At 43.6% G+C, this 26,552-nt stretch overlaps 2 protein-coding genes across 2 annotated transcripts in view; both read right to left on the bottom strand.

Annotated features, from left to right (window-relative positions):
* Window positions 1–1,184, bottom strand: part of LOC111669056 (protein Wnt-5a-like) — a 13,052-nt gene extending 11,868 nt beyond the window's left edge. Inside the window, exon 1 of the mRNA XM_023425276.2 lies at window positions 98–1,184. The gene's annotated coding sequence lies outside the window, so the exon portion shown is untranslated. The remainder of the gene's footprint in view (window positions 1–97) is intronic.
* A 1,791-nt stretch (window positions 1,185–2,975) lies between these two features.
* The window catches only part of LOC111669049 (ERC protein 2), a 147,464-nt gene continuing 123,887 nt past the window's right edge, over window positions 2,976–26,552 (bottom strand). The window contains exon 19 of the mRNA XM_087179000.1: window positions 2,976–4,467. The gene's annotated coding sequence lies outside the window, so the exon portion shown is untranslated. The remainder of the gene's footprint in view (window positions 4,468–26,552) is intronic.

Raw genomic sequence — 26,552 nt, 5'->3', positions numbered from 1 at the left:
AAAAAAAAAGAGGGTCTACACAAAACACACATTATCCAGAGTTTAAGTGCGGCTGCATGGGAAGCTGAGTGAACCAGAAGACCTGTAGGCTACTCACCAGGGAGCACAGCCCGTTAGAAGTTGCAGGCTAATCCACTTTCTGCAGACGATATCAAACCAATAATCCCAGTGCAGGCCAGGTGGATTTAAGATTTCCCTTTCCGCTCTGTAGTGAAGACAAGTCTCGTCGCTTTATCCCGATCTCTTGGAAAAGTGCTTCGTTTGGGGGTGAAGGAAGTGAAGTGCTAAAGCTAAGAGTTCTTCAGGTTTGGTGTTTTGGTGAACACGGACGCCCAAGAAATCAGTGAATGCGCTCCGTGCGCCAAGCAGCTTAGAGGGCTGGAAGGAGGCAGCGAGATGTATAAAATGTCCAAAGACAGTGTGAGGAAAACGGATCAGTTGCTTTAACGAGTCAGTGTGTGACTTTGCGGTAACTATTAACAAATAAAACCCATCTACGGCAACCCAAAGTGCAGCTGGCGGAAACGTCGCATGTACTTTAGTCGATTCTCTTCTAATTGAAAGCGGCCTACTTTTATAGTCCCTGTCCGAGTGACGACTGCTCCAGATTATTGCTAAAACTCTATCAAACCAAAAAACACGTCAAATGTTGTCAAGAACATTAAATCCAGCCGCTCACACGCGCTCAGGTCATAGCGCGTTTTACCTGCGGAAAGATCCACACGGCGATCCTCGCCACAAACGACATGTCAATTTACCTTCCATTCTGTGCAACAAAAAAAAAAACACTTTGACAATTCCTCAGCTCCAGTTAAAAGTCTTCACATGCAAAACAGTAAAGTCGTCCGGCACGCAAAAAAAAAAGAAAACAGAAGAAAAAAATGGAGAAAAAAAAAAACAGATGCAACAATTAATCGGCTCCAGACAGTATGCTCCAAAAAACTTTCCGCGCGGACTATCTCCAAACAGTGCGGCTTGGCGAGCGCGCACGGTGCCAGGGGGAGGAAAAGAGCACAGCGTGTGAACAACAGCGGCTTTGCTGAGGCTCCAAGTCTGTCTTCTTCCCACACCGTATGTGTGTGTCTGTGTGTGTTGAAGTGCAGAAAAGTATTGCCGACTATCCCTCCCTCTCTCTTCTCTCTCTCTCTCTCTCTCTCTCTCACTCACCTGCTTCAGTCGCCTCCTCTCACAAACTAGCACACTGCAGCATGGATGCGCAGCGCAAAACCTTCAGATGGCGCATGCGCTTCACATTTCTCCTCCAATCCCTTTTTTCTTCTGCCAGTCACCAACTTTGAAGAAGCGAGGAATTTGAGTGTTAGGTAAAATTGTGGAGAGAGAGAGAGAGAGAGAGAGAAAGAGAAAGAGAGAAGGGCGGAACAGGCTGTAACAAAACAAGCGTCTCTATTACCTAAAATAAACTTATAAAGCACCCGAGGCTATTACCCTATCCATACCAGAGCAAAGTTAGGATTTTCACTGGCAGCAGATCGAGTTACCACTCAAAGTAAAATCAAGACAAGCAGGTCCATATCGTGTGCTTATACAGGCTGCTCTCATCACCTGAAGGCCTGCGAGCATTACGGTCATTACGGTAATTATTATTTTATGGTACATTATCTCAAAACACGCCGCAGGAATCCGTCGCCTAACAGTTCGATATTCTTCAAGTGAACCCGATGATGAGTGTCAAGAGGGCAAAGTGTTTAATAGTTTCACTGTAGTGTCACTGTGGACTCTCAGTCCGCGCGCGCGCACACACGCACACACACAAACACACACAGTAAAGGCACTTAAGGGTGAAAGCGGTGTTATTTTCAGTTGCGCTGGGCAGAATTTCATTTGGATTGAGGAAATGGAGATAGAATAACAGTCAGCAAAAGAGCTACAACAATTCTAATAAAAAAAATAATAGAAGGGGACAGTCACCTGGATATCTGGCTGCAAAAAAAGACTCCCCTCAGGTGGCAGAGGGAGGGAAGAAGTCCTCAGTCAAGTGCGCAATCAATCTGCTCAAGTTCTGCTGCAGAACTCATTTAAAAGAATTATCAGTCCCTCAACCCTACATTGGCAGTATATGTGATAAAAGGTGGTTAATTTGGCTTCCAGCTTTTGTGGCTTTTTATAGCACTGAAACAGGCTGAATTTACTTTTATATACACTGTGTAGTTTTAATGCAAAAGTTTAAATAGTCTAATTTGTATTAGTGTATAAAAAGAAGAAAATTGTACATAAAAACTTAATTTTAAACTCCTAAACAGAGAAAAAAGTCAAACAGAAAAATGAAAACCACAGCCTTCAAAATGGTTTAAGATGCTTTTGTGCAAAACACCACTTTGTCTGAATGCATGTCACTTTTTTTTTTTTCTCAAAGCCTGCATCTCCTTCAGGATTGAAACCCTTTCCATGTGACTGTGTGAATACCTGCAGCAGGCCTGAGTGTGAGGTGCCAGCGAATCCGGCGTTGGGTTCTGCTCCCAGCTAATGTCGCCGTGGTGGATGCTGGGAGAGGCTGCGGCAGCATCAAAAGAGAGACGCTTTGCTTGAAAACATTGCTCTGTGCCACATTTCATGATCCCCACTCGCTCCCTCACCATGCCTCAATACCCCCCTCCCTCCTCCTCCATCCACCCCATTCCTCCATCCTCCCACGTTCCCCTAGGAAGAAAACTGGGCAACATCTGGCTGAGTTTATGAGAGAGGGAGGGAGAGAGAGAGAGGGAGGGAGAGAGAGAGAGAGAGAGAGAGAGAGAGGGAGGGGGAGAGAGAGAGAGAGAGAGAGAGAGAATTGGTAGACCATGAAAACTGGGAAGAATTCTTTCTTGGGCAGTGCAAGAGTCTATTGTTGTAGTTGCCATTAGTGGCGGTGAAACTTTAATCTTGTGAAAATACCCATTGTTGCACTCAAATTTACCAATAACACTGACAATGTCAATGTTCACATTATTGTCTTTCTGATAAAACACATGTTGTAGTTCTTGTGAAAACAACTTTTATTCAAACAACAGAGACAAGCTGACCACTGCAAAACACTGTGGAACAAGTCAGGGTGAATACTGTTCCCCCCCAAACTTTCACAGTCATCACAATCATGAGAGCAGCACAAAACCACACACACAGACAGACACACACACACACACATGCACACACACACACACACACACACACACACACACACACACACACGCACACACACACTGTACAAAAACTGTACATATTAGGTAAGGGCCAAATGGAAACACTGTTAAGCTGTTGAATCAAAACACAACAATACTGTACATAATCGCCACCTCAGATCCACCTCCAGTACAGTGAAAAAAAAGTAATAACACAGTGCTTTCAAATGCAAGTCACTTCATTATAAACAGATGAGCCACTCAGATTCACAGGATCAATAAACAGACAACAAAATAATACATCACTCATCAGTGCAGTAAGTCACACACAGCTGTTACAACTTCAAAAAAAAAAAAGAAGAAGAAGAAGAGTGGCACTCAAAACTGTTTCGGATGTAGAAAAGCAAACAGAACATGATATCGGTTCATTAAACAAACGCACAGCAGGCTAAAAGAACACAAGGAGAAATGTATAAACACACTGTTCTTACAGTAATCTGGCTGATTTCAGGTCAGCTGTGTTTCCTCCCCTGTTAATTAAGGTCCTGATTTTTAGAGAAGGTGTAAGTTGATCCTCCAAACAGTTTTGTGTTTTTTTTTGTTTGTTTGTTTGTTTGTTTTTTTGGGGGGGAGGCATCTTCAAGCAGAAATTTGCTTTTTCTTGTTGATCTCTCTGGAGGAAATGGGAGATAGTCAGACATATGAGTGACTAGGTGGTTAGCCCAAATGATTCAGATGATGCAGTCCCCTTTTCAGTAATTTGTTTCAGCAGACAGGGATGTCTCCTTTGGCACGGTACATCGAGAAGGTCTCTTGTGGATTGTGGATTTTGAGGTCCATGTTGTGATATTTACAAAAGTCTGATATTTAGCTGCAGAAGTAAGCACATTCATGCCATCATTAACCAGTCAGGAATTGGCATGGGTTTACGGCTAGTTCCACTGGCTCAGCCTTAGCCACACTAGTAGTCAAAAGTGGTTATTGTCGGTTGATGTGAAGCCAGAGCTCTGTAGCACCGTGGTACTGTAAAATGAATCCAGCTCCCAGTCTATTGGAAACAGCGAGGGAAATCAAGGCAGTGGACCGCTTGCCAATACCTTGAAGCTGCGCACTGATGGCTGATGCTCTGTTGGGGGACATTCACCCACAGCGGGCTGTGGGTCCTCAGTGGGCCACTGTGCATGTCAGTGAAGGTGACATTCAAATTTCTGAGCGACTGAACACTGGACTTGACCACAATACATTTAAATAGCGGGAGTGTGTATATCTGTTCATATGGCGGTCAGGATGCTGGGGAGGTGTGGGCCAGTTGAAGCTCTCAAAACCTCTTGGTACGTGGCTCCACGAGCAGCTGTGGAAAGAAACATTGAGAAAAAATAATCAGTATGAGAGGTCAACCACAAAGAATGAAAAACAAATGCTGAAATCCACACAGGGATATGAAGATGCATTATCTAGCCAAGGATCTTAAGTTGTTTTCAATTTCCTTGGTCATCTCCTAAAAGGTTACATCATAGAATTACACAGCCTGGTAATGGACAAAGAGAACCGAAACACTCAGGTCCAGTGTAGATATTTTGTTTTTCCTTAGCTATAGCTTGACCATTTTCTTCCCCTAACTGTCTGGAGAGTCTCCGCAGCTCCTTAAGAATGCTCTAAATGCAGTTGGCAGCAGCCCAAACATCAAGTGCTCATTAATAAAAAAAAAAAGAAGAAAAAAAAAAAACTATCGGAATGTGTCTGTTATTCAGGCTGCACAGCAGTCAGCAACAACTCACTTCTTTCCTGAGGGTTAGGTTGTGAAAAAAAAGAAAGAAACAATGATGTATGTCTGGCATGCTGGGGGCGCCTCATTGGCTGAGCAAACAGGCCCCAAAATAACTACCAATAACGGAAGACGTTATCATCAGTCACTCAGTAGATGGTATGGTGAAAGAACTTTAATTCTACACAGGTAAAGTTCGGGAATTTTCTGCGGTAGAAAAGGATTTGGTCTGACCCAAAAAAATCAGGTCTTTAATAGTAGCATCTTAGGTTAGAGTGTGTTGTGTGTACAGAGAAATGTCTGATTGTAAGGAATGTGTCCAGTTGTGCAGGGCTTGCTCACACTCTTCCTGTCTCACACTGATTGGCTACCCGGCAAAGAAGGACCATCCATTACATCCAGGAGTAAATAAACAGGCACAGCAATTAAAGTGCCATCATTTGTTATGCAACACAGGGTGTGTGTGTGTGTGTGTGTGTGTGTGTGTGTGTGTGTGCACTTAAGACTACTTGTGTGTAAATGTGACCAAATGTGTGTCCGCGCATGTACATGCTTGCGTGTGAATTTGTGTGTGTGTGCATGTTGGACGCCATTCTCAGGTTTCTTCGCCGTCGTCTGCACTTAAATTAATGATTTGGGGGCCAGAGAATCAACAAATATGGCCCCCGGCAGGGCATAATGGAGAGCACGACCTGCCTGTGGGTGTGTTTGAAGACCGCTCCTCTTTCTTCTCTGTCAACACCTCACTACCGCTACACAACAGACGCATTCACTACACAAACTCACGTGTGACGCCTATGCTCGCGCTGGTTAATGAGGAAGCGCGTGTCGCTATGTGGTCATGGATGTGTGTACGCTTATCGGTCAGTGATTATTTTACATGTCAGCATGTTGTGACAGAATGTTAAAATCATAAGGAATTTTTATGTTCCTGAGTTTTGAAGTGCTGCATTTGTGGTCGTGATTACGCTCGATTTAGAAACATGTGACAAAGCAAAGCACATTATATCAGTCAGGAAAACGAGAACCACGCTCTGGATAATTTAGCGAGCACAAATGGCTCTGACTGGCTGCTTGAAGCCTTTTCAGCTCAAAGGTCATTGTCCACAATTTTCTGCATCATCAGCTACTAAAGGCAGCAAAAAAAAGCCAGCTACATATATACAACAGTTCACAATGAGATACTTTTGTTTAGTGTAAGTGTAAACTGCAGCTGGCTGAGGAAGCACTCGTCACAGATTCTGTAACTGATTCAAAGAAAAAAATTGAAACCAGTGGAATATGACTGAAAACAACTGCAATTAAACCAGCTGCTCCGACTGTTTGTGTCCAGACAATTCAGCTTTTTCCGTTGGATGTTTTACCCAGTATTGGAATGACATGTGACATAAAAAAAGACTTGTAGATGATTCTTTAGGCAGCGATGCACACAAGGACATTTGACACAAAGTGGTAAACGCACATGGGTGTGTGTGTGTGTGTGTTTCCATTTATTAAACAGACAGCGGCGATGAGCAGCAGTCCGGCGGCAAGAGGACTGCATGGGTCGGAATGTGATAAACTGCACTGTAATATCCAAACCCTGACCTGAATCTTCACAGGAACGGCTACTGATAAAACTGAAACATTAACACTTGACATTCTCTCCAACAGATCAGACGCATCCCTTCCATTATCAAACTGAGCCACTTCACATAAAGTAGGTTCAGTGAGAGGGGGAAAAAGCTAAAGGCACGCAGGAATTTAGAAATTTCTGACTCTCATGATGGCTTCCCTCCTTTTAAACCGAAATTTTGCTGCCACATCAGTGCATTCCTTTAAATGGCAAAAAAAAAAAATCATTTCCTTTTGCCATCATCTCTTTTTAACTCCAATCAGCCATTCCTATCTTCTACTCCCTGTATAACCCTCATCCCCCTCCCCACTCCTCCACTCTGTGTTTGATGGTGGGATCAGACAGGGTGAACACTTTCTCATATTAATACTGCTTCAGCCCGGCGTCTGGAGGCAGGAAAATTACTGACTTATCAAAATGTTCAATTGCCTGCTGCAGAAACAGAGGTCTAGGTGAAGTTAAAAAACCATTTACCATTTACCCCAGTGTTAATTAAACAATGTATGTTGTTGTTAAGGCCAGTATTGCGTATCTACATACACAATGTACCTTGTCGAAGTCCTGGTAAGTGAACAGGTGATCCAAAACTGTAAGGTGCTTATATTAGTTATTCTACCTGTATTTTTTTCAAAACCTACTCGTCTGTCTCCCTGTCCATCTGTCTGTCTTTGTCCTGAAGTTTGCATATCAAGCCTGAGAGTGTGGATGTGAGCGACTGAAATCCCTTCTTGTGTTAAAGTGCCACTAATGTAAACTGCCTGTTAAATGGATCCTTGCAGAGTTTTTGGATCACCAATGTTGCCGCTCTTTTGCTTGGAATTACCCTGTAGTTGGTGTTCTTTCACTCCAACAGAAAAAAGAGAAACACACCAAATTCAATTACCGGTACAGAGATTCACCCTGACAGCTAACGGCTGAGCTGACTTTCTCACTATTGCGTTTAAACAGCCGTACATATTCCTTTGTGCTGAGATGCTTCGTGAATGCAGGCCTAGCATGTGACAGAAAATATCATGTTTCATGAGCGGACGGTCTATTTAACCTCGGAAAAGAAGGTCAGGAGAGAAGCAGTTTTGACAAAATGCCTCGCAATGAAAACAAAGACAAAACAAATCACCGCTCTTATCATATGTCTGATTTATTGAACGCAGAGCCTATGGTGTAATGGTGACTCAACATGTGCACAGTGGTGGTTGAAATATCACACAGCATTTCCATTGCGAGGAAACAAATGTTATAAAGAGCACTTAAAAGTTTGGTCCAGTTCCAATTCACTGATCTGAAGTCACACATTCCCATGGACCAAAAACTCACATTACATTAGATGGGTAAAAACATGTGGATGGCACACATTCCCATCCAATCATTCTGAAACCATAGCCTTTTAAAACCCTTAAAAAATATGGTCTACATCAAGCCGTCCCAGGAAGAGAGAACATCTCCTCTGCAACAATTGTTTCAAGAGCTCGCTCTTTCTTCCCTACGTTTCTCCTTTTTTCCCTCTCTTTCTTTTTTTCTGCCTGACTTTTACAACTTCCTCCTGGTTGGGGCTGCAGCTCTAACCCAAACAAAACTCCATTTTTTAGTTATTGGCCCTCATGGCATGTAATGGAGAATCAAGCTAATTATCCCTACAGCTGTTTTCACTTGCTTTTTATGTAAGCAATACCTGGCTGATCCAGAGAGCAACAGTGAGGCCCTTCTTAGCGCTCCAGGCCTCCAGGCTGGCTGGAATTAGAGAGCAAAATGCCAGGTTCCCCCCCCTCCACTACTACCCGTGTGTACCCCTGCGCCCATCTCCTAGCACACACAACCCGACCCAACCAAAAACCCACCCTGACACAACACCCCGCACACCCAAAGCCTCCATTTCCACTCCCTCATACACCTCTGAAACTCCCCCCTTTGATGTGCAACAAAGCTGCTCTTCAACATCTAAAGATGGATCTGTATGACAGGCACTCATTTTCTTCCACTGATGGTCCCTGGCAATTAATGAAGGAGGTGAGTTAGGGTGTGGTTCGGATTAAATTGGAACCATCTCCTGCTGTCACAGGTCTAGAAAGAGAGACAGTGAGCGCGAAAGAGAAGAGGGAAGGAAAGAAAGACAGAGGGGTAAAGGCAGAGAGCAAGAGAGAGAGGGGGGGGGGTAAAGAGTGAAAGAAAACAATCCCTCACAGGCTAATTACATAATTTCCTTCATCTGAGCAAACACATGCTGGGTGAAAGCAAGTGTGAGCAAGCCTCACAGATGCCAGGCCAAGAGGTGCCGGAGAGACCCACTAACACAGTCTACAACTGCTCTCCCACAATGGACAGCCTTACGCCACCGAGGAATTGAGTCGGATCTCGGAGGCAACATTATCTGCACAGTTTGTAGCTTTTGAGGGATTCACATCAAAAAGCTTAGTATTGATCTTCCCTTTCCCAGCAGTCTCAGTGTAAAGTGACTCAGTGCAGATAAACAATTGCTGGTGTACTGTTTCCCTTCTAACAGCTCATTCCTCGCTGCAGCCAGAAATCTGTTCAGTACAAACACCACTAGGTGGAGTTGACTGTTGATGAAAAAAAATATATCTCATGTATCAAACTCATTAAACCCCCATGGAGAGGAAGCGTACATCTGTTAGCGAGCCAGACACTGTATATGCTTCACATGTGCCATTTCTGAGCCTTCTTCTTCTTCTTCTTCAAACGCTGCTTCACCACTGAACATCGACTCCTTGTGTCTCCTAAAAATTGACATCTGGTTTGAAATTGACAGAGACAGAGAGGGAGAGAAACAGAGGGAGACACTGCTAGCAATTTTAAAACTTCTATTATTTCAGCTAAATTATGGTCAAGTCTCTGCCAGCAACGAAAAGTAAAAGAGCAATCCCTCCATGAAACTTTCTCCCTCTCCCTTTCTGTCTTTTTTTTTTTTTTTTTTTTTTTGTCTCTAATCCTGTGAGGAATGATGGAGGGCTCTCAGCGGAATGGTGGTGAGTTCCCCGGGTCCAGCCAAGGTGTGCCAATGTACAAATGATACGGGTGGAATCTGCAGCACCTACTCCTAATGTGAAGGCTGTTTTGACATAGTTTGCGCGCACAGAAACAGGCCTCCTCGCTCGCACTTTACATCTACAGATGTACGCTTGAATAAAAATCAGTACGTGAGCATGAAAATTCACACTCTAAGAAATACAAAGGCGCTCACATCAGAGAATGAGAGTGGAAAAAAAAAAAAAAGTGTTATTGGCAGGACATGTTCAAATATTCATCTATCACTTAAAAGCCTCGAGGTGAAATAGAAACTATGTTGTTAAAAGTGCATAATGTTCACGCAGGTCCAAAATACAGGTTTGCGCAACAACAATAAAAGGTGCATGGAATTCTATCTATCTGCTCCCAAATTCCTCCCCCCCTCCCTGCTCTCTCTTGATCTGTCTCAGCGCTCAGAAGTTCCTTTCTGACTAATCTCACTCATTTATTCCTTCAAGCTTTTTTTTTTTTTTTGTCTTATCACAGTATTCCTTCTCCTTTCCTCTCGCTCTGTGCACATAAGAGTGGCAGTGTTTACGTTACTGAGAGGGATGTCGAGAGCTCTACTGTGGGCCAGCTGCATGTGCGTCAAAGTCCTGCCTGTGAGTGCTGTGTATACAACCCACCACCCAACTATTTTTCACAATGAAGACAGTGTGGGGACCCTCTGTGAGCTTGTGTCCCATAACAACAACCTGACCTGGTGCTAAACTTTGAAATGGAGCAGCGGTGGCCCGTCAGAAACCAGGCCGAGGAGAACCTGAACGCGCCTGCATCCTGACACCAGCGCAGGCCCTACCAGACAGGGGAGACAAGTGAAACCCGAGCCCACATTAAAGCACCTCCATCAGGTAGGAGATCAGGGGAGGCCTCCATGCTCTCAGTGTCTGCGGGGGTCCGGGCCTCTGAGGCCCTATCTCACCTCCATCTGGAAAGAGAATCTGAGGGTAGCCTGATGGTCTGATAAGAGGCCATGTCGACTGACACGGTAACAGCCTCTCACCCCCATTCCAAGTGGATGCAAGCCTGGCTGTGGTGCACTCTCATGCGGGTATGGGAGGGAGGGTGGAAGCCTTGGTGGTGGTGGTGGTGGTGGTGGTGGTGGTGGGGGGTTGTGGGTGCATGGTGGCATTCACTTTGCTTTGAAGGTTTGACCGAGTACCCTGCAATACATGCAGAGGCGCTGCATTCATGGAAACAAGTTTATAATGAAAAACTTTCTCTTGTGCTTTCTTTTTTCTTTCGTTCTTAGCGCATGTGAAACAGAAATACACACACACACACACAAATGTGGGAAAAAGACATGTCTGACATGATGTCATAATTCATATTTGTGTTTCATAAGGGGAGGAAAGTTTCCGCGCAGGAGATACAGTGTGGGCTGGAGTCAAGACCTTGTTCCTGAATGTTGGGAAAAGAGGGACAGAGAGCCAGACAACTGGTCAAAGTCCTACTGTGCACAAACAGCAGTGTTATGGAAACAAATTTTTAATCGCCGCAAGTGTTTCCTCTAGTCTGCCTCGCTCTCTTCCTTTTCACATTTGTGTTTGTGTGTTTGCATATCATAAAAAAAAAAAAATACTGCTGTTCTCATTCATGCGGTCACCACTCCTTTGTAATCTAGAGTGCTATTAATGCTCCACCCTCATCCTGATGTCTTCTCAAGATGAGACCAACTCCAGTGACCCATCAGCCCTCACTCCTGACCCAACATGTCTCTTCCTCTCCCTTACTGCCCACAGACTCACCGTTTCTCCATCTGTTCTTTATTGCCCGTAGTCCATTTCCCTCTGTTAACTGATTTGCCCCCCTTACCACACCAGGATGGATACACAGAAGCATCTTCTTTTTTTTTTTTTGTCCTGTTCTTGTGTTTCTAAAGTATAAAAACTGATTCTGAAAAGCAAAGAATGAACACAAAAATTTGACAGACTACAGACAATAGAAACTGCACTTCACATTTTATAAATTCCTGTCTGATTAGTGTAACACACATGAATAAGAAAAGGCAGATTACTGAGCATAGCAATAGAGATTTTTGGACGTGACCCTAATATTTACGTAGACCAGGGAGTAAAATCTGTGTCTGTGTCTCTGTGTGTGTGTGTGTGTGTGTGTGTGTGTGTGTGTGTGTGTGTGTGTGTGTGTGTGTGTATGTGTGTGCTTGCTATAAATGGGCACAGAGACAATGAAGCTGGAGCTTTGGATTTAAAATGATTTGGTTTGGTCTGCTTTGGTCATCTCAGATCTATTTAGGATCACTTGAACCAGTTAAGAAAATAAATGTGATCCTTCAGATCTCAATCTGCTCTCAAGGAAAAACAGGCTCACCTTTACGTAGGTGTGTGTTGGTGCGTGTATCTGTGCCTGCGTGTGGATCCGTGTGTGTTTGCTCGTGAACCTGCATCTGTGTGTGTGTGTGTGTGTGCACGTGTGCGTGTGTGTGCGCAGGACACTTGTGTCAACAAAATCTGATAATAATGTCTATTCAGTAGCTACAAGTATTTGAGGTGGGCAAGTTCAGACGGAGATTTACACAGTCAGCTAAGATTTGTGTTTGGTCATCAAACATTAGAGCCCCTGCCCATCCAATGTTAACAATGTGTTCATTTATTCATCTATCCCACTTGGACGAGGGATAACTGATTTTGTTTTGCGGTTTATTCTCTCTTTATTAGATGTGTGCCTCTTTCTCGCACATCATAGATAGATAGATAGATACTGCCTATTTTTTTTTTTAGTTCTCGTCAGTAAACCAAATGCAAAATGGGGTGACAAAATGAATGACAAAGTCGAGATTGATATCAAGTGGAGTCAGTGTGTTTGTGCTGGCACAGCTGCAATGTGCTGCTTAATACTAGTTAAGTCCGGTCTCAGGAAGAACCAATCATGTTATTGGCTGAGTCTGTCGGTGCTCCTAGGGTCAGTATAGCCCCAGGACATGAGACACATAGAATATACGCTGGGGATAAAGAGGGAGGTTTTCACAATGCCTGGTGGTCTGCTAGTGATCTCCACCTCAGCGTGACCTCTGTGTCAGTGTGTGAGAGCAAAGGGTGAAGAAACATGAAAAAAAAAAGATGCCAAAAAGTGACATTGTTCTCTCAGAGGTGAGATGGAAAAAAAAAAAAGGGAGAGAGAGATTAAATGAACACAATGATGACTTCCGCATGGTGTTAATGATGCTGCGTTTCTGATTCCTTAAACAAATGTGCACGTCAGATCAAACGGAGAGGTTTATTTTTTGTGTGTCTGTGTTTGTGTGTGCAGTAAACACACCCGTCTGTGGGGTCCCATACTGCCAGCAGGCATGTTCCAGAGCGGTGATAGGAGCGGGAAGGGGGATAATCAGAGAAGAGGCGAGGGCGAATGTTTTCTGGGGGGAAATACCCACTATTTCAGCCTCAGGGTAGAGAGGTGAGGGGTGTGGTGGAGCCGTGTGGGTGAGACGGAGCGAGGGAGGGAAGGATGGAATAAAAGAGGCTATAGGCAGTCTTGACAGGAGAGGGAGGCCAGAGACACAGTTAAGTGAAAAACAGTTAGGACATTTGAGTCAGTTGTGATTCCTGAGAATTCTCTGAACTATAAAAGGCCTCTGGAGCGCTGCAAACCCCTAAACATGTACATTTTTCTCTCTGACTAAAACCACCGACACTCCTTGAGCAGCCATCTTGAACCTTTAACAACCTTTTGGAGTGCTCTGTGTGACACTTTGGAAGGCCCCGCCAGTAAAACTCAAAGGGAGATACTGCAGATCATAAATAAGCATCGTAGAAAGCGACAGAAGTCTGGCTCTGTGCGCAGATAGAGAGTAAATAATCCTCATTAGTTTTGACAAAGCTACTCATAGTTTTGTGATATTTACTGCCTAAACATACTGTACCCATTAAACAAGCACTGATAGAGTCATCCACACTGACAGTGCTAAGCGCTACAGCTTAACATTTAGTTTTGCTGTGGGATTAATGCAACCGGTCATGATGCGCTGGCTAGGCAAATTCCCTTTGTTATGATAGCCGAGTATACAGAGGAGCTGGGGCTGTAATGTATGTAAACCTGTCCTCACTCTGAGTTATGAAAGTCTGTGATGTGGAATATTAATGTACTGGCTAAGTTAAAGGTCACTTTTCAACTCTGGTTCATTAAACTAAGAAAACTAAAACTCATGATATTCTATTCCAAACATCTTGTTGATATGAAGGCTGGAAAAAAATAGATGCTGATAGTTTGTTTTTCTGAGATAACCTGTGAAAATGTGATTTAGTGAGACTACAAGTGACTGAAATATTGGGGTGGGTGGGTGTGTTTGTGGAGGTTTGTGTGTGAACGTGGTCCATTTTGTCTAGGCGGTGCTGGGAATACTATCGGCTTAGGGCTGAAAGAATTCAGGCCTCCCAAGCAAGGTCATGTGCTGATGTTTAGTAGGAGCTTTCTCAGGTCACAGACTGTGACTTTCAACCATCACTCACATTACCCCACATCTTTGAGTAGTTCTGTTTAACTGGCATACCCCACATCTCTCCTCCAGTTTGCTGTAATGACAGGTGACAGCCGTCTCAGTGCACTTACCTCGCTGAAGGAGAAGTCAACCCAAATGGTCCCTACACATGAAATGGACATTGCCTAGTAGATTTGGTATCCTATGAGATTTTTAGGTAATTCCTTATAATTATCACTTAACACATAAACACTTTAGGTTAAAATATAACTATTGATAAATGATGTAAATGATTAAAGTGATTAATGATGAGAGATTATGATATTTAAACTATTGCATTCAAATCTTAAAGAATAGGTTCGCATTTTTTGAAGTCTGTCTTCAAACAACACTCACATGCCCACATGAACATTCATGTTTTCCTCCTGTTCATACTATTTTGAGAGAGATCTCTTCTTAATGAGATTCCAATAGAAGTGATGGAGAACACAATCCACATTCCTCATTTTGTGCTAAAGTCTGAGTTACACAACTCAAGTGGGTATAATAACAGTTTTAGTGTTTTCAGTACAAATTTCCCGCTCTGTTTTCCTGGACACTGTTTCCTTGCTGAGCTTCAGCAGAGGGATGGTAACAAAAGAGAAATATTTGTACTTAAAAGAAGATAATCACATGATTTGTCTAACTCAGGGTGCTGAAGCCTCATATACATCAGCTTTAGCTGGATGGATTTTGTCGTCTGCCACTTCCACTGGAAGCTCATTTGGTGGAACGATTACAACAATGTAATCAGTATTCATGGTATTCACCTGACTATTCTTTTAAGACTGACTTGAACCAGAATTACCACCTCACGGTTGTCTGCCTCTGCCAACCATTGAAATTTGCAGGAAATGTGATCACAATCTCACGTCCCCTTGTTACAGCATTGAATAATGGTCAGAAATGTGTTTTTGCAGAATGTTATGATATCACAGTGAAGTTGACCTCTGACCATTTGCATATAAAATGTCATCACTTCATCGTTTAATCCTATTAGACATTTGTGTTAAATTGTGTTTTAATTAGCGTATAAATTATGGAGTTATGAGCAAAAACTTATTTTCTGCAGTCATAGTGACCTTGACCTTTGACCACCAAATTCTAATCACTTCATCCTTGAGTCCAAGTGAACAATTTTACCAAATTTGAAGAAATTCCCTAGAGGCGTTACTGAGAAATCGTGTTCACGACAATAGGCTGTACGTACGGAGGGGGCATGGCTGTCGTCAGCTCGGAAGCATAAAAATTGTGAATCCATCCTTTAAAAAAAAGTGTATTTTGAGTGAGATGCAATGGCTACATGAAATGATGTCTCTATGGCTGCACAAGCCAGCTGAGTAATAAAAGTGTCCAGCAGTGCTTAAGCAAACAGGCATTGCTCCCTGAGGTGCCCTGGCCATGGCACACCCACCACAGTAAAAAGCTCCACACCACAGTTCTGATTTTTCTACTCTTTCAATCTGAGACTAATTCTGCAATAGCAAAAAAATAAAAAATAAGCCAAACCATCGCTTCTCCACGTCCCTTTGGCTTTGCTCCCACTGTTGTTGTCCCTCTAGGTCTGCAGAATGGAACACTTAAAATAGTACAGCTCACCACAATAAATTAGCATCAGCCCCTGTAACTGCCAGTACACATGTGCGTAGTGTTTGTGTTACATGGATAGCGTTTCACAGGGATAATTACATTGTGTCTCTCCCCACCTGGACTCTGACACATGTTCAACAGCTCAGACAGCCACGCCCAACCACCTGTAAGAAATAACACACTACCATCAGACTGTCAGAGCGCAGAGAAGAGCGAGAGGGACACAGTCCGAGGTGCTGCTATGTGTCATTTCTCGCATCCCCTGACCCATTTCAGTTACACTCACACATTCCCGAATAGACACACACATGCAGCAATCACAGAGATGTCATGTGCATCATTGCATCGGGTCCAATTTCTCCTCCTAGAAATGCGGAAATGGTGATGAAGGAGAATGGGCTACACCGCTGTCCTATTCAATTCCACACCTACCTCTACACATCTGGTCTTTAGTAACAGCATTGGTAACCTTGGCTTCGACTGCAGGACTTAGTGGCATTTGACTCCAGCTACAACTGAATGCAACGGCTACTGCAGTAAATATTACAGAAAATCCCCTCCAATTTAAGATTTATGTTCACTTACAAGCACATTCGTAGCATATGTACGCAAGGAAGCAGCAAATGACAAAGACAGCACAAGACTGGGAGAATGAGAGAGAGAACAAGAGACAGAAACAAGAAGTGATGTTTAAAAAAAAAAAAAAAAAGGCTGTAATAACAGTGGTTAAGGTGTGCTCTTTCATTGAGTAAATCTGGCCGGGGCTATTTCACACTGTAGGAATCTCCTGTCGACTAGATCAAAGGCTCAGGGCTCGTACAGAGCACAAGGAACAGGTGACAAAAGACTCCCCGACACACACAGAGGCATTTACACACGCACGCACAAAAACCCCGCACCGCCAACACCACACACAGACACACATATTTGAATGAACACACAGCGAGATGAGTAAAGCAGGGAGTGACAGCTCCTTTTGTGTCTCGATGAGCCTGTGGTGGAAGTATTTCTGGGGAAACCAGAAGAAAAACCATACATCTTTCATCTGAGCTTCGAAAACCACTTAAAGAGAGTCAATACAGGCTACGCACACACAAATACACACGCAGTGGGTATGACAAAGTACATTCAGATTTTTACAAGTATGAGCGTGACATGTACCATATGAGTAGGACATTGATGAGACTAACACATGTACAGTGGACATCTAGCTATGAATGGTATAGGAAGCATGTGGGACCTGAGTGCAGCCTTATGATGGATAGATCTAATATAGAGTGGGCCATATCCAGAGGGGGTGAACATAAGGCTATGTCATCACTGGCCCATCTCTCTCCATACCTTCCATCACTTTTCACTCCCTCCTATAAACAGCAGGATGGGGGTTACTGTAACTCCCACACACAAGGACACACAAAGTCTCTCACACACACACACACACACACAGATACAAGGACACATGCATTTTCAGGAAAACACACGGGGATTCAGGCATATGTGCGCACAAGGCCTTCTCATTTAATTGCAGTAGAGCCCAGACATGCACACAAACGTATGCATGCATATACACAATAACATTTTCACAAAGAGAAATTAATCCCGGGTGGTCTCAGACGCAGCAATTTTTCCACTTGACAAAGCTCTGGTTTTGGAATCACGCGATCCCCCTACATACTGGGTTCAGACTGAATTCATACACACACACACACACACACACACACACACACACACACACACACACACACACACACACACACACACACGGCTGTAGAGTGATTTCCGTGGAATAAAATAAAAGGGAAATGAATGTGTACGGTAGAGCATGGAGACAGAATATACGACTGCAGGGCTTCTGGTAGACACCCAGCATTACACACCCCACCCCTCTCTCTCCCTGCTGCTCGGTCCCAGCCCATATCAAGCTAAGATGCTGTGTGTTTAACATGGGAAGGTCCCACCTTAAACATGGCCATTATGGCCAATAGCTTTTGCTGTTTTCATAGAATATGAGAAGATTACACAGCACTATGACGGGCCAATTACGTCCTTCACTAAAACACACCTCTGTACCAACAACACTCTAATGATGATGGCTTAAACGTTTTCACCAATAGCGCTCTTTCAGCTGCCCAGGCAGTCACACACAAACATACTCTGCTGGTATAGTTAAATACACACACATACACACAGATGCTGACTGAGTCAAATTGAATCCTTGTGTTAAGTGTATAGAGCATCCCTCCACACCACAAAGGGCTGTCTGTTTTTCCGAGTGTGTGTGTGTGTGTGTGTGTGTGTGTGTGTGTGTGTGTGTGTGTGTGTGTGTGTGTATGTGTATGTCATCCCCACCGGCCAACTTCTGCAATCAGGTCAAGGATTGCTGAGTATTGGAAGTGAGGAAGAAAGAGACGGAGACTGAGGCAGACTAGAAGGGCCAGCCTTCCTCTCACATCTTCTCAACATCCTTTCTCCATCCCCCTCTCCACTCAAACCTGTGTCACCTCTGACCTAGGTCCAATTCACTACTGTCATTATGCAATTAACACCAATTAAGTCATTTGGCTGTAAGAATGTGCGTGTGTGTGTCTGCATGTATGTACGTGCATGCTTCTGTGTGCGTGTGTGTGTGTTTGTGTGTGTGTGTGTGTGTTAAGTATGTGTATGTGGGCATGATAGGGCAATTACAGCAGCACAAGGGAGCCTTTTGGAAGCAGAGAGCACTGCAATCAACCAATCAGCCTTCAGATGGTTTTGACATGAAAAGAGAGCGTGGCCTCTGCTAACCCTGGGGGTCAGCTCCAATTTACTCTGTTTACCCACTCAGGAATGGCTCTCTCTGTGTGTGTGAAGAAGGAGACGCACACAGAGAGAGAGAGGGGATGATGAAGAGGTATGGAAATGTCTAAGTTAGCGAGTGGGACTGAAATAGAAAAGGGGAGAAAGGGAAGGAAGGGAGGGAGCAGCAGACGGATGAGAAGCCTTGGGGTGGTTGGGCAGGTGAATTGTAGTGTGTGGGAGGGTAGGTGGTGGTGGTGGTGGTGGTGGTGGTGGGGGGGGGTTGAGTGGAGAGAAGGGAATGTAGGGAGAGGCCTTCAGGTTGTGTTTGCAAAGCTAAAAGGCCAGCAGTTGGAGCCCATTTGCTAACAATTTCCCCTTGGAGAGTGGCTCCACATACACACACACACTGGACATACACTTTCCCTGTGTACGGAGCACAGATGAGGAATGACAACTTTACACTTGGCTGGAGCTGCGAGATGCTCCATCAAGATAATAGGGCTGTTTCTGTTAAACAAAATGTAAAAAATTACTAATACAACAGCAAGGGATTATTAGATTACGCCAGCTTCTGTCAGTTGTTTAGATCTACCCTGTTTATATGACCGTACTTTTACTTTATTTTACAAAAACAAATCACGTTTACAATACCGCTGACCCTTTTTCCAAAGCATACCCATGTGATATGAACAATGAACTCTCTTTCTCTCTCTACAGAGATGGTGACAAATTTAAAAAAAACTGAACAAATGATTGGTGAAACATAACAAATGCATATGCTTCCATGCAGGTGCACCGCGTGGTACTATGGGATGCTATGGGAGATTTCAGAGTGACATGTCTCTCCACCATCATCAAAACAGCAAATGAGAGAATATCATTTGGAAGAATGGTGTTCATCCCTTTAGTACACTTCAGAGACTTGTAGAATCAATGCCAAGGAGTATTGGTAAGACCACACTTTACGTTGGTTATTCCTTTAATTCGTCATCTGCCTGTGTTTTGTGTGTATATATATATATATATATATATATATATACACATACATATATATACATAAACAATAAGCATACAAAGAGGCAGTGAAAGGGTAATGCAGATTTGCCTGTTTCTCCCACTCAAAACAGTTGTTGACATCTCAGAGCATCGTAGTGTGTCACAACAATAATGCAATTTTGAGAAAAAAAAAAAAGATGTAATAAATCACCTGTCTAAAATAAGTATTTTAAGTTTAAATGAATGGAAACCAATGCTGGCTGCCGGGACAGCATCAAATATTATCTTATTGTATTTTTGGCTGGCTGTAGATGTAGAAATATGTCTCAAGAATAAAACAAGCAAAACCACTGAGATGGTTCTGGACCAGCTGAATCTCAGCTGAAATCCGCAGAAAGTTTTTGTTTTCCCTCGGCCTCAAATTTAGTTAACCTGTATTGATTTCACAATTGAAAATGTCACTGTTTGTGTAGAAGTCCCCGCAGAACTAACCAACCTACTGATCAATAACCCAGTGCTGCAGTCTGGTGCCAGGGCTGGGCTGCAGAGCAGTGAGTAAAATACAACAGGACCAGTCAGCCCCTCATCACACCAAATAACCTCCTGGCTACAGAACAAGGGACGGCAGAAAAAACAGAAACAGACAGAGAAACTTAAAGAGAAATGAAAAGAGAAGTAAACACAGATGCTCAGTGTTTCCAGTGCTCCTGGTCAATAATATCACATATCTGACGAGAGGGACACAGGTTATTCTATATCTATTGTGTGTGTGTATCAGAGCAAAACTGTCCTGCTCCAGGGGACCTTAGATGTGGACTGTAATCAGGACCACATGACTCTGCCACAGGAAGTCCTCCAGCGAAGGACAGGAAGCAGGAACACAAGGACCACATCATTAGTCTCGCTAGTCCCAAACCCCACAGCCAATGGAAGCCTTGGACACGGTGGGAGTGGGTGTGGCTGGTGGTGCATCCACGAGTGTGCAAGTGTACTATACATTTGTATTTATGTGTGTGGAGCCTGCAGGCTGGTATTAATGACTTATTTGTTTACTGAAAGTAATGAGTCCAGGTTGTGTGTTTAGCAGAGTCAGAGCAGAACTCTGGATCAGGATTGGGCCTACCGCCAGAACACTGGAGCTAAATAAGTACAACACACACACACACACACACAAACACACACACACACACACACACACACACACACGCATATCCCCAGACATGCAGAAAAATGAGAAACAAATGGTTCCATTGTATGGTATATACCTTGTCTCCCCTTTTTCTCTGTCTTATGATGGCGCAGTGAGAGTGCAGTTTTGAAAACGGTCCGTCCAAATATTCTCCACCCCACACACACACACACACACACACACACACACACACACACGCACACACACACACACACACACATACACACACACCTCCTCAAAACCTCCCCCATCAGTCCTCCTACCACATTCTCACCGCCCCTTCCTTCTCTGTTCTGCAACCCATCAAGACTAAAGAGGCTAATTTCTGTCGATGGCTTACAGGTGGCCAGTGCAAGGTGAACCACATCCACTCTGCTGGCCGACACACAGACACATACACACACGCACCAACACTTTGAAAAAAAAAAAAATTCATGCCTCTAAAAACCAACCCTTTTTATAAACCCAATGCCAAACATCAAAGAGAGAAACACACCTTAACACACCTCAAAGGCACCAAAGACACACAGTTTCACATGTGTGCAAACACACACACACACACACACACACACACACACACACACACATACACACACACACACACACACACACACACATTAGAACATACAAACGTAAACATATGCACACTCGTAAACCTTAAAGCATGAAGGATTTTTAACAAATGGTTTGAGGGTCAGTCCTCGGCCTGGGACTATCTCATGTTTCAAGCCTTTCAGTGCTTTCATAAAAATCTTGTAACATTTAGAAATCTTTATGTGCGAGTCTTTAAGGACCATTGCGCGGTTTGCAAAGAGTTACCAGCATCAATCTGAAAACGAGTCTATGAATCTTATCTTTTATCTTGGATAGCTGCCTTTTGGAAACACAAATTCTTCAGCTGACAGCAACAATCTACCGAGTGTGAGGCGATTGTTACAAATGACAGCAATATTATGTGGTATGAGGTTCGCTCCGGCTCTAAGCTTTCTGTAATTCAGTTCCCACAATTTGCCCATTAGCTCTGAAATTTCATCATTCCTCCAACTTAGCACATGTCACCTTCAATATGTATCTGTGTGCTGGACCAGCCAGAGCATATGATGACACAGAGACAGGCGCTGACACACACAACTAGACACAATCCTTAAAGAATCTGAGATTAATGATACTTTCTGAAAAAACATACATTTATTAGATTAGAAAACAATGAGACAGGTGAGCCTCTGAGTTTGAACACAGCTGGACTGATGCAATATTTGGTCAAATTTAGTTTTTGATCATTCACTCCCTCTCACACAAATCAGTGATTATCCATCTGTCTCTCTCAGTCATCGCATGAAGGTTGCGCTGCCAAATTAGAAGACTGAGCTCAAACTTTTTTTTGATGGTCCCAGCCAGCAGAGGTGTATGCATGTGTGTTGTGAGCGCATGAGTGTGTGTGTGTGTGTGTACATCTGCACATGTAGATTGGATTGCAGCTCTTTGAAGCCATGCCCTTGCCTTCATTAAACACAGTCCTACAGCCTGGAACAGCTTTCAGAGAATGTGTCGATAGCTCACACAGACACTCACACGCGCGCAAACGTGCACACACTGCAGTGCCAGTAAAAATGACCAATGCTCTTTGAAGCCTGTGTCACTGTGCAAAGTGATAAGATGAAAGCTGTTCATCCCCCTCAAAGAATCTTGCAAAGCCTCAAGTGCGCACTGTGCTGAAAAGCCTGCACCTAGGCCAGGAGCGCTCGGCGGGTGCCAAGCTAACTGCTACATGCCACACTTATCAGCTGCTATCTGATTGGACAGTGATTGTGAGCTGCCACTTGGCAGTTATAGATTAAAAAGGGACAAGATCTTCTGACAAAAGGGGTCCTTTGAAGTTCTGTGGCACACATGGATTCCAGACCCAACCTTGACAAACAGGTAAATGGGGGAAATTGAAAGAATGCAAGGTAAAATCAATGTGGATATAAATATGTTCAGTTCCTTTTTCTCTCTCTCTCTCGCTTGCATATCATGACTGTGACAGAATGCATTAAGCTGGGAAGAGACAGATAACATGTTGGTTATATTAAATCTGTCTCCACAAAAACTGGTAAGACTGCCTTTAGCTTGTATGCTCCATCTATGGAGGACTGAAACTGCCAAATTCTAAAATAAACAATTCAATAAATAAACTTTTCAGTCCTGACAGTCAGAAATGAACACATACTGAACAACTGGGTAAACAATACAGCAGACACACTTTTAAATCCTATGAGAACCTGTACCAAAACAGAAAGCCAAACCAGGACAGTTGCTAGTCAAAGCTGCATATTCTGGTTAAAAGGTTAAGAAATTTGTAAACTCTGCAGAATGAACTTACTCACAATTTTAAGCCATTTCAAAAAAATTATTTCTCTTGCAACATTATGTAGGCAGCTCAGATTCCAGTTGTAAGAAATCAAATATGTTTTAAATAATCTTAACGAACGCCACGCAGCGATGTGATAGTAACAAGGTAAACCACAGGCTTTCTGATTTCATCTTCTGAACCCAACACCAGCTCTCTCAGTCTGGAACAAACTCGATCCAACTTGGTTCGATCATTGGAGACATCCAAATCTCACTAGACTCTGCCCAACAGTCATTACCATCTTTTAGGAATGCTCAGCAAGCCAGAAGAGTCACAGTCACAGTCACAGACACCAGAGAGCGCAATCCTGGCTAAGGGATAGTTCATAAACTCAGTCTCTCTCTCGGTATACACAGCATACACGCAGCAACACACAAATGAGAAACAGAGAAGAGAGAGGACAAAAGAGTTAGGGAGTGGGAAAGAGACTTAAGAGAGAGAGAGGGAGAGAAAAAAAAAGGGAAAGATACAGTGAAAGTAAAGAGGGGTAATCCCTGTTCCCTCCCTGTGGAGGCGTCAGGCAGTGATGGAATGGCCCGTTCACACGCATTTAAACAGGGGCTTATCCCAGCACTTTGATACACCTCTCTATAATTGCCCGTGTATCTTTATGTGTGTATGCTTCGAGTGTATGTGTGTGTACGTGTCTGTGTAAGTGTACAATGTTGTCTTATCTGTCAATCTTGCTCATTATGCTTAATCCCATGGATGACACTTTCAATCCTCTCTGTCAACCTGGGCCTTTGCAGCAGCACTCAGGCAAGGAACTGGGTTTAGCACTTGCTCACTCTCTCCACACACATGCACGCGTAGACACACACATGCACACACACGCACGCACACACACACACACACACACACACACACACACACACACACACACACACACACACACACACACACACACACACACACTTGTCAGGTAACACCGAAGCGGGTTACAAAGAGAAGAAAGCATTTTTGCTTGGCAAGAAAAGCAAACAACTATCCCACATCTGTATATGTGTGTGTGAGAATGTGAGCGAGGAAGGGGAGAGGGAGAGACAGAAACAGAGAGAGAGGGAAAGACACACACACACACACACACACACACACACACACACACACACACACACACATGCATGCATTTCAGACACAAAGAAAGAGGAAATCAAGCAACACTTCCTGTGTTTGGAAATTCAACACTGCCACAAAGCGATGATAGAGACTGACTACAGGGAGGCTTACACTGATCACTGAACAGTGACACAGTTTAAAATGCACAGAAATATCCATAGCTATTCATTATTCTGTTGACTCCCCCCTTTTTCTTTCCATCTCTCCCTTTCTCTCCCCTCTCCCTCTCATCTCTCCCCATTTTTCTTTCCACCAAAAGGGAATCCGAGAAATGTCCACAAAACATCTTTCACCAGTTGTTAATACTGTTTCTGCTTTGCCATGATAAAGTCACGGTATGTTGCCTCATTCCATCCACCCACCCACACCCACCCACACACACACACACACACACACACACACACACACACACACACACTCACTCACACACTCACACAACAAAGGTGGACCTCATGCATGCAGGCATACAAACATACACTCACTTGAAGTTATTTTGTGGCGTTGATGATCAGCACACACGAACGGGTCTTAAGCCATTTGAACTGCTTTAGAAAACTTTCTGCTTCATCCAACATACACTCAATTTAATCAGTCCCCCCCCCCCCCGTCTGACATCAGAGCACCAAATGATAATGTGTGTGTGTGTGTGTGTAGTGGTAGGATGAGGCAGAGCTAGTTCTGACTGAGCTGACATCATTGATAAAACCTCTGGCTTGTGATCTCAGTGTGTGTGGGGTGCTGGACTCACCAGCTGGCGGGAAAAAACAACTCAGATCTGGCAACCCCTTAGCTGATCTGGCAGTTATTGGCCCCTGTTGACCCCCAGTATTGAGGGGAAATATGCTCTCAGTAGGCGGTGTGTGTGAAGGTCTCTGTATGTGTGTGTGTGTTTTACCTCAAACCTTCCCACAGGATCAATGAGGCCTATCAGTATGTAAATGATACTAATCAGCGCATTTGAACTTTATTGGTGCACAGAGGCAGTATTTTGCAATATCTGTTTAACAGCTCAAGTTATTCTAATTGCCATTTCGAGGGAGTAAATGGAAATGTGAGAATAAAGGGGAGAAAGAAACAAGACTTGAGCAAGACTAGAGACAAAAAAAGGCCTGTTTCTAAGTTCAAAGGGACGGGCTTGCATTTATGTGTAAATGTGTAAAATGCAAGGGAGTTATTCCTTTGAACATGCACACACACAGGCACGTGCACGCACGCACACGCACACACACACACACACGCACACAAATACATATATGCGCACAGACAAACATACACGCAAACAAATTATGGGTAAGCCTAGTTATTACCTAAGCAAACAGAGTTAGTCTGAATGGAATGCCTGCTGTGAAACACACGAGTTCCAGACACAAAGCTTTGCCTTACAACAGGGGAAGCTGTACACACACACACACACACACACACACACACACACACACACACACACACAGGCAGAGTGTCGACACACACACATTTTACACACACTGTGTAAGAGAAATAACTATGTGTATATGTAATTAGAAGGCAAAAACAAAGCAAACACATGTTTGGGTCTTGTTCTCTGGCCTGCACTTCACTTCATTTGCACTGTGGTGCAGAGGGTTCTTCTAAGCCATTGTTTTTGGTGCTGCTAAACACATGGTGTCTTTCTGGGGTAGCGGGAGGCTGAAGCCAGCCAAGGACAAACATGCTCATCCATGTGCGTGTGATGTGTATGTGTGTGTGTGTGTGTGTGTGTGTGTGTGTGTGTGTGTGTAGAGTGTGTGTGTATGTGTTCCTATAGTTGGCTGGGGAATATTATTAGCATAGAACAATAAATAATATAAATATTGGTTTTATCAAGCAGTGAATGTTTTCATTATATTCCCAAAAAGGTTTTTGTTCCTCTTTTGTGTTGACCTGCACACATGTAAATGCAAAGGCTCACACACAATCACACATCACATGCACACATTATGGTTTTCTACTCCAGCAGACCAGTTTTTTTTTGTTTTCTTTTGGTTAGGAGGTCTTGCTAATTAGCAGCTAAGTTTCACAGCTCGCAGCGCGTGTCACATTTTTGGTGTGTGTTCATAACATTCCTCCTCTGAAATATCGCTGGAGAAATTTCAAACAAAAAATTTAAATGAACCTTAGCTTACATTATCAGTCGCAAAACATAATTCCAATGAAACAGATGTCAAACCCAGCGTTACAAATTGCCTCAACACTGCTGTGATTGACCTGTTCCTGAAAACGTGTTGAACAATTACTCTGCACAGCCATTATTCACAGAGAGGGAGATAAAAACAGAGAGAGAGGGAGGGAGGGAGGGTGTGGGGAGAAAGAATGTGACTGGAAGAGAGGAAGGCTGAGAAATTAAATTGAGACGCAGAAGAGAAAGACAGATTGCGTCCGCTCTGGTATGCCATCTTTACGATCTGTCTGTGAGAGAGCTAGTGAAATTGAACTCAGGTGTAGTGTGATGCCGAAAAAGCCATTTCCCCATTAGGGCTATGGA

This window comes from Seriola lalandi, unplaced genomic scaffold (genome assembly GCF_002814215.2).
Source record: "Seriola lalandi dorsalis isolate HSWRI2012SDOR001 ecotype SW California unplaced genomic scaffold, Sedor1 jcf7180002054767, whole genome shotgun sequence".
NCBI classification, from domain to species: Eukaryota; Metazoa; Chordata; class Actinopteri; order Carangiformes; family Carangidae; genus Seriola; species Seriola lalandi.
Note: the sequence above shows the minus strand (reverse complement) of the source record. Positions and strands in the feature narration are given on the sequence as shown.